The sequence below is a fragment of the Triticum dicoccoides genome, chromosome 2B (assembly GCF_002162155.2).
Source record: "Triticum dicoccoides isolate Atlit2015 ecotype Zavitan chromosome 2B, WEW_v2.0, whole genome shotgun sequence".
NCBI classification, from domain to species: domain Eukaryota; kingdom Viridiplantae; phylum Streptophyta; class Magnoliopsida; order Poales; family Poaceae; genus Triticum; species Triticum dicoccoides.
The window spans coordinates 48381541-48387466 of record NC_041383.1 but is presented as its reverse complement, the minus strand read 5'-3'; positions in this window follow the sequence as shown (position 1 = coordinate 48387466).

The window sequence follows — 5926 nt, the reverse complement described above, 5'->3', positions numbered from 1 at the left end:
TGTTGTAGTGGACAACCAGGAAATCACCATGCTAAGGTCCTAAAGGACTAGCGCACCAGAACAACAACCGTCGTCATTAAAAAGAAACTTAGTTCCGAAAGATCCAATCCATAACACACAAACGAAGACTAGAACAACGTGGATCCACTTAAGACAACCACCGACCTAATCATGCGAGATCCACCGGAGACACGCCTCCACACGCCCTCCGACAACGCGACGTACCATCGGGACGAGGGCTAGGCGTGGAGAACTTTATTCCATCTTCAGAGAACCGCAACCGCCGCCTCGCTTTTCTAATCGGGGAACAAACCCTAAAATAACTATAAAACACACGCCTCAAAATGAAGCAGGAGCCCTTCCATCGGCAAGGGTCGAGATCCGCCATGCCTCCATGGCCCTAAGGCCACAGAAGACGAGGTAGATCGGCGACAACACCCCACGGGAGGTGAAGAAACTCTAGAAGTGTGGGAGGGGGAACATTTTGTGGGGTAGTCATTAATTAGAACGGCTTATAGCGGTTGGTATTAATTGGAGGTTGTATGTTTGTTAGCAGCTATTGTCTACACACGAAAAGCAAAACTGCCGCTGCAGGGTTGTGCACAAGAACTGCCTCCAATGTACTACTCTACATTTGCCATTTCTAACCAATCCCCTAAAAATTAAGTGAGTAGGCCGAGTAGAGTTAGCGGAGTAACTTTTTACTCCACTAACTGTGACCGCACCTAACTGACCCGATATAGTTAGTGGAACTAAAACCAAAATTGTGTAGATTTTGTGTCCTAGCCACATCAACTTCAAACACTACACAATATATATCATGAGAGTATTAAAATTAAACATGCATAACATAACCGTCACAACATATAGTTTCATCATCATGAATTTTAAATAAAAACATGCAAAGTTCACCCAAAAGTCATCATTTCAAACACAATGTTTGATCCAAAATCACCACAAACATAGCATGTATATGTTGTGGATCGAGCCAACTAATGGTATGCACCACCCCCACCCCCACCCCCCCACCCCCGTCCACTACTACTCAAACGAGGTTGTCAACGAAGAAATCAACTCCACCATCCTCTCGGCCACCATCACCACCGTCATCCTCTCGGCCACCATCAACAGTTCAACACCGTGACCCCCTCGGCCACTAGCACCACCGCCATCCGCTCGGCCACCATCAACACCACCACCCCCTCGGCCACCACCATCGACACCACCACCCCCTGAGCTACCACCAATATTCCGAAGGGAAGCCTTCCAACATATCTCCACGAGTGAGCTCTCAATGCTTCCTTGTGTTTCATCCATTGTGTTTGGATTCATAAACATGATAGCACATTTTTCGGTCTTCTTGGCATCACGAATCCTCTCCTCATTAAGTGCAAGCCTACGTTCCTCTGCCTTCATCTTCCTCTCTTTGGCCGCCAACTTGGCCTTCAATTTCTCATCCTCAAACATCGTGAGCTCATTCCACCTCGCCATCTTCTCTTCTTTGCGTTCGGCCGCCAACACCTTCCTGGTCTTGATCATTGCCACAAGTTCTTCTTTGTAAGTGCCACCGAATACTTTTTTTTTTGCAAACCTGTTTTCTTCCGGTCTATTGTTGGCACCTTAGTTAACCTCGTTATCCATTCTGGCTGGAGGGAGGGTCATCGGTGGCGGCAGCGGGGCCTGGTGGCTGCGCCGGCGGGAGGGAGGGTGGGAGGAAGAGAGAGACGCCGATTTTTACTCGACCGTGGCAGGAGTGAGCATATTTAGGGAAATTGGAGGGGATATTGGGAGGTGGAGGATAATTTTTACTCCACTAACAGTTTTTAGGGATCGGCTAGGTGCGCCGTAAGGGAGGATAACCGAATTTCTCCTCCCTTACAGCCCTATTGGGGATCGGTTAGAAATGGCATTAGTCTCCAAAATATCTTGTAGTTACTATATTTTGATAGTCGAGTTATCGATTGACCAGTTGATGGCTAGGATTAAATTATGCTCTCACCTCCCCTTCCGTGAGGTAAGATAGAGAGTTTTAAAATTTAGTTCCTAAAAAAGAAGTTTTAAAATTTCTTGATGCGACCCTAGGTTGTCTCTTAGGGGCCAGAGAGTAGCTTGCCAATTGCCATCATCACGTAATTATCCAATAAAAATCACGAGTGCCAACCAATTCATCGTTTTCCAACTTGGCAAATCACGCATGTGATGTATGGCTTATAAACCAACTTACTATCGCCTCACTAACTCTAACGTCCTGCTTGTTGCCTTTCCAGCTATAGAAATATTCCAAAGTGGAAGATTCTTTTATCCATGAGACAGATGATTTGCATGGAGTTATACATGACAAGTCAAAATTAAAAAGAAAAAATTACAGAAGATTCCCAATTTGTTTTTTTTCTTTCAAAAAGGAGACATGCCCCCGGCCTCTCTGCATCTCTTGATGCACACAACCATTTTATTAATCAAACAAGTCCAACAAAAAGTTTCCAACCAAAGTACCAAAGTCAAAATAGAAAGTTTGCTACAACCGGCAAAAATAGGTCTAGATGAGTAAACACCTATCCTATTATTGGACTGTCATCCAAACCAGTTGTATGTATTCTGAGTAACCATTTCCCATCAGTTGGACCCAATATCCACATGCGCCTTGTGGTCTACATGGCTAAGTAAGGACCACTTACGGATCTAAGTAGACGCGTTGAAGATGACCTGCAAAATTTTTGTGCTGGTTTGTCTCTTAAAGGCAACGTCATTTCAACAATTTCATATGGCCCAAAGTAATGCACATATTCCAACTCGAATATGTGCCGCGGTCTTAGACTCTACCCCAGCTAACCATGTCCGAAATAGATGTGGGAACGTGACAGGTGGAATAACGTTAAAAGCAACGTGAATAGTTCTCCATAGTAACTTAGAAAGCGGGCATTTGATAGAAAAATGTTCTATTTGTTTCATGCTGATCACTAAAACATCTTTTATTTCCTTCCCTACTATGCTTGGCTAAGTTATCTTTACTTAAAATTACACCCTTATGCACAAACCATATAAACACTTTGATTTTCAACGGCATCTTAATTTTCATCCTTGGGATAGGCCCGGTGTTAATAATATCAGTGTACATAGATTTAACCGAGAACACTTCTCACGTGGACAACTTCTAGTGTAAAGAGTCTGTTACATCAGAAAGGTTAACCTCCATTAACCTATGCACAAGATGCAACCATCTATCCCAACGCTCACCCACTAGCGACCGTCGAAACTGAATGTTAAGCGGAATAGATCCAAACATTGTACTAACAAAAACCTCTTTCCGTTGTACAATGTTATAAAGGGAGGAGTACTGCAAGGCTAGTGGAGTCTCGCCCAACCAGGTGTCCTCCCATAACCTAGTACCCTATCCATTCCCTACCATGAATTTGCTCCTGTTAAAGAAGGCAAGCTTTGTCCTCATAAGCCACTTCCAGAACGGAGAATCGGATGGTTGTGCCGTTACCTGTGCCAGTGTTTTAGAATATAAATATTTGTTACGCAGCAGCTGAATCCAAACCCCATCTCTTTCTACCGACAAATGGTATAGCCATTTGCTAAGTAAGCACGTGTTTTTCACTTCTAGATTCTCAATACCCAAGCCACCTTGGTCCTTCGGTATGCAGATAATATCCCATTTGGCCAAATAATATTTAGCCTTGTTTTCGTCTGTTTACCAAAAAAATCGAGATCGATAAAAATCCAATCTTTTTCGTACCTCAACCGGTACTTCAAAGAATAAGAGGAGGAACATGGGCATACTTGTGAGTACCGAATTAATAAGAACCAACCTAATCCCATAAAATAAAAGTTTGCCCTTCCAACAACTCAGTTTCTTTTCAAACCGATCCTCGATACATTTTCACTCTTTATTGGTGAGTTTGCGATGATGAATTAGGATCCCCAAATACATAAAGGGTAACGAACCCAATTCACACCAGAACAATTGTTTATAATTTTCTTGGTCTTCTTTGGTGCGTCCAAAGCAGAACAACTCACTCTTATTAAAATTAATCTTTAGCCTCGACAGTTGTTTGAAAAGGCAAAGAACTAACTGCATGTTTCTTGCCTTCGCTAGGTCATGTTCCATGAATATAATGATGTCATCAGCATATTGTAAAATGGATACCCCACCATCCACTAGATGTGGAATAAGACCACCTAACTGGCCATCTTCTTTCGCTCTGTTAACGAGAACAACCAACATATCGATGACAACATTAAAAAGGACTGGAGACATCAGATCTCCCTGTCTCAGTCCTTTTTGCATCTGAAAATAATGACCGATATCATTATTTACCTTGATTCCGATGCTGCCTTCCTGCACAAAGAATTTGACCTGTTTCCTCCACGCCGGGTCAAACCTTTTCATACGCAAAGGTTGCTGTAAAAATAGCCATTTCACTTTATCCTACGCCTTTTCAAAATCCACTTTGAAGACCACTCTATCGAGTTTCTTCGAACGAATTTCGTGCAAGGTTTTATGTAGTACGACCACTCCCTCGAGGATGTGCCGTCCCGGCATGAAAGCTCACAGATTGCACATTCTGTTGTTCAGCCTTCCCAATTTGTCGACTAATATTATTTTTTTGATAAGAAGGTAGACCACAGTCCACCTTCGATATTCCAAAGCAGACGGAAGTCTGGAGAATACATCGGGCGAAGGGCTGGCAGAGCATCCACCAGTCCCAAAGTAGAGGTGCAAAGCAAAGCAGAAGCCAAAACAAAAGAGGCAAAGCCCTGAAAATAAAAAAGAAAGCCGAGAACTCAAGAAAGACGATTACATGGCCGTATAGAAACGCTCAGCGTAAAAAGTAATGTGATCTTTGGTATGCCCTGCTTGCTCGTTCTAGTGCACGTGCACCACATGCAGCTGCAGCAACTGGGCGATGTGAAAAGAAAACGGGCAGCCTGCAAACTGGTGGCAGTATTATGGAAGACGAGCATATTTCAGACTTCCCATAATTTGAACTGCACAGGCCGCCAACACGATCCGCCAATGTTGTTCGGCTGGGCACGCAGTTGCAGCAAACTCAGTCAATCAAGAAGAGAAAACAGATGAGCAGGCTAGATCGGATGGTGCAGGCTCTCCCACAGCCCATGAGGTATTTCACAGCGCAAGATGTGCTCGGTATTTTCTGCAGCAGGACGTCCATCATCACAGAAGAAATCGGGATGAAATGTTCGTCGAGTGCTTTCGGAACATATTGTCTCGACTCTCGAGTGTTTAACCTTGCGCCCTCGAAAATCTGGCCATAGTTAAACTCTGTACTTCTTAGACACCACGGAGCACGAAACAAAAGTCCGCTGCAGCTTTCAGAGCAACAAACGCCTCCACAACTCAACAACTTATTTTTTTATTTTATTTTTTATTTTTGGAAAAGGGACGCAGCCCCGGCCTCTGCATCAGAAAGATGCATATGGCCATATTTATTAAAATAAAATAGGTTCAACAAAGGTCTGTAACTCCATTACACAAAAGTCCCCAAACGGCTCACAAAGAGCCGGCAAGCAAAATAAATATAGGAAAACCAATTGCCTATCCTATTACATGACCGCCTCCACAACTCAACAGCTTATGGAAATAACTTACGGAAAGGACCTTCCAACCGATTGAGCCTTGCCCGAGATCACGATCGGAGCAAGAGGGAGCAGCCAGCTCTCTAGCAGCGGAAGAAGACGGGATGGATCTCCCAAGAGTCGTTCAACTGAGAGGCGAGAGAGGGACTTGTCCCCGGCAAAAGAAAAATATGGGACCGACCGGCTACAGGTCAATCAACTGTAAATATAATTTTTTGAGAGGCGAGAGAGGGACTTGTCCCCGGCAAAAAAAAACTGTAAATATAATTTGGGTCCCAAATTTGTTTCAGTCGAGCTTGCCCTTGACATTGCACCACGTTTTTCA